A 3343-nucleotide genomic window follows, 5' to 3' on the forward strand; every position below is an offset into this window, starting at 1 on the left:
GCTATTTCTACATGTTTCCTCCTACTGTATCAAGTATCCTACTTTTGGTTAGTTTTAAAAATACCAATAAATGGCTATTAATTATTGTACTACATCAAAAATACTTTAGATGTATTTGTAACTACCTATGTCATGTTGATCAGACTTTGAATTATCTTTTAAATTGTGAAACTTATGACGACTTAAAAGAAAGAATGACTTTTTGTAGCATGTATCCTCATTCTCCTCTACAACTGATAAGGTATATTAACTCAATTCCAGTAGTTCTCGGGTCAATTTCTTTATTATAAGAATGGAAGTGCTGGAGACTTTAATTCTAAACAGTGACACTTTTAACGAATAAAATAGTTTCCCATTCCAACAGTTTGACTCAATTAGCTTGTTAGATAAAAAAATAGACTCCATAAAGGACTTCGCTGTAGGAGCACGTCCAATTATCTATGATGATGTACTCCTCTTAATCAATGATTTTCTTGCTTTAAAGATGAAATGCGGCTCAAATATCGAAAAACGTATTTACTAGTGTTGGGGTTCGGTCTGGAAATCCGAGACCACTCTAAACAGTTACATTTTTTGTTGGACAAAATTAGTTCGGTCAATCAAAAAAACTTAGGCGTTATTCCAGTTCAAACAAAACTCTTAAAGTATAGTGATTTTTAACCTTTAAATTGGATTTTCTCAGGATTGGATTACACATTTAAAATCAACATAAAATTTGTCAAATAACAAATTAATTTTTATGTGAATTATTGATTTTATTCATATTCAAAATTTGACTCAAACCTAAAAAAAGGATTAAACTCTGAAAAAAATTAAAATCGAAATTTTCGAAAACCAGATTTGATAGAAGAAAAAACTAATTATAGATTCCTGATTGCCTTATCCAGTACAACTAGAATTGAATATGGAATTTATAAGATAGTTGTTCTTGAATTTTGTAATTGTTAGAAATTGTAATAGATAAATATGCATGGGACTTAAACAGTGTTCATTCAACCAATCAAACCAATCAATGTTCAGAACAGTGTCTGGTAAAAAGGTTGTGGATAAAAACTGTAGGAGTAATATCTTTGCGTGGTAATATCGTTGTGTACATTAACATTGTTAAAAAAAAAACAAACACGTTGTGGTTAATATCATCGTGAGGCACTATCATTGTGAGTAATATGATTTTGACAATATAATCGTGTGTAAGCACAGTAGTTCAAAGGCAAGCATTGTAATTCAAAGATACTTCCCCTCCTTTTTTGTGTGTTTTTCCTTTCACGGAGAGCTCCCTTTCTAGGGCTTGGATTCCAGATAAGAAACTTACTCCCTGCTTCTTGTTTTTAAAATAGAATACATTTAATAATAAATAAGGAGATGTTTAATTATGTAAGTCCAAGGATACGTTATTTATAAAAAATAAATAACAAAATTGAGTTAGAATAATAGTTATTAAAATATAATTATTTAAATGATTCGGAGAAAATTGTTTTCTAAAGTATAATATGATCTATCACTATTTTTTTGATTTATTTTATATAAATAACACAACTTTATTACAAATGATTTTGGCCAAACATACAAGAGGGGGAAAATAACGCTCGTTCCATATAAATAACGTACTCCTTGATTATACTTATGAGAATATGATATAATCAAATTAAAGTTTGAAATCTATTCAGAACTTTGATCCCAATTTTAAATAAAAATATATAAAATATTTTTGGTTATTTGAAATTATTTCTCTTTTTATGATTTAAATGCATAAAATTATTTATATACCTAATGTTTTAATAAAGAAGAATAAGAGTACACAGGTTAATTAGATCTGGGAATACTATATTACAATAATATACAGTGTGTGGCAGCGTATCGTGAAGTAATTGATTCCCTTCTACAATTTTGCCCAAATTTTCGAAAATAAAAGATGCAGATAATTGAAATTGTTACTAGTTTATTGGGAAGTCATTAGCTATATCATTTTTCAAAATGGCCTCCCTTAGTCATCAGCATAGTCTTGATCCTGGGGCAGAAGGACAAAACACGTATTCCTGATAAATATCCTCCCACTCCTTGTCGACCGCAGCCTTCAGGAACTCCACGTTGGGGTGAGAGGTCGCACAAGTCTTCCTCTCAATGGAGCCCATAGTCCAGGGAGTTCAGGTCCGGGCTTGACGGTATTCGGAATCCCTTCAAAGGCTTCCGCAGGATTATAATTTGTGGGGAGCTTGTTTTTTGGATTTTCTTCTTTTTTTTTTCAATCAAAAAATTAAATTTCAAATATAAAATTTTTTGGAAAAAAATTTAAAAAAATCATCCCTATAAACAGAAAAATTATTATTTTCTGAAATAAAATTTCAAATATTATTTTTTTTTTCAATTTAAAAAATTGGACATCTTTCTCATGCTCTTTATGGGGCTCCAGTCTATCTTCTCCTTCACCGAGTCCAAAAAGGCTGGAGTCCAAATTTTGTTGAAACCGCCGCTCCCAGGACTCCGTGCAAGGCTCAGGCTATCTTTTTTCAGCTTCTTTACCTTGAAGAATATCCTCTCCCACCAGCCAACGATCTTGAGACATTCTGCCACCTTTACATGGTCGTCGAGCAAGTCGGATTTCCTTTTTCTTTGAAACTTCATCGTCGCTCTCGATCGTTATACTAATGTTTGTTTTTTTGTTTTGTTTTTAAATTGTTCTAATTGGATTATAGAATATGGTCATGCAACTTAAAATAGTTTAAAATAAAGGGTACCAGCTCTAAACAAGTTTAAACCCCACTGCATGATTCGTTGCAGCACATTGTACAATAATATAGGAAAAAAATATTTTGTTTTGATGTAAGAACATGTGAATTTCTACGTCCTTAATCAAAATTGTTTTGCGTAAGATACAAGTGTTTGAGTGAGTGATAAAGTATTTTAAGATCTGTAGTGAGCACAGTTTTATGGCTTACCATCTTAAAACTGGTGATTGTGTCATCGACAACTTTTTTTTTTTTGGAGGATTTTTTTCCCCGTGGTAGAAGAATCATATTTGAAAGGTTGAGTGAGCATTGGTAAGGAAAAACTTACGATATTTTTTATATCAATGTGAAACTGTCGTCTGGTGGAAATCCTCCTTGCACAAATTATTTACAAGCTCTGAAGAAAAACTTAGCTATTAAGGCTGTTAAAAGTAGACTTATTATTTATCTTAAGTCCCCTGAAGATTATTATTATCCAAATATACCTACTAACAAGGATGTTGAGAACGTTATTTTTGAGATTTAAATCTAGATCAGAGTGTTCTTAAGGGAATTCGTGTTTGCCCTGGGCTTAAGAATATCATTTTTATAGAACTTAAAAAGGAAATGGATATTGG

At 31.2% G+C, this 3343-nt stretch overlaps 1 long non-coding RNA gene across 1 annotated transcript; it reads right to left on the bottom strand.

Moving 5' to 3' along the window:
- Positions 1–1474: 1474 nt before the first annotated feature.
- LOC139904874 (uncharacterized) lies at positions 1475–2802 on the bottom strand. The gene is made up of 2 exons (XR_011779126.1): positions 2521–2802; positions 1475–2304 (listed from the first exon to the last, which is right to left on the bottom strand). It is a non-coding gene; the product is annotated as an uncharacterized lncRNA (long non-coding RNA).
- Positions 2803–3343: the final 541 nt, after the last annotated feature.

This window comes from Lepeophtheirus salmonis, chromosome 3 (assembly GCF_016086655.4).
Source record: "Lepeophtheirus salmonis chromosome 3, UVic_Lsal_1.4, whole genome shotgun sequence".
Taxonomy (NCBI): Eukaryota; Metazoa; Arthropoda; class Copepoda; order Siphonostomatoida; family Caligidae; genus Lepeophtheirus; species Lepeophtheirus salmonis.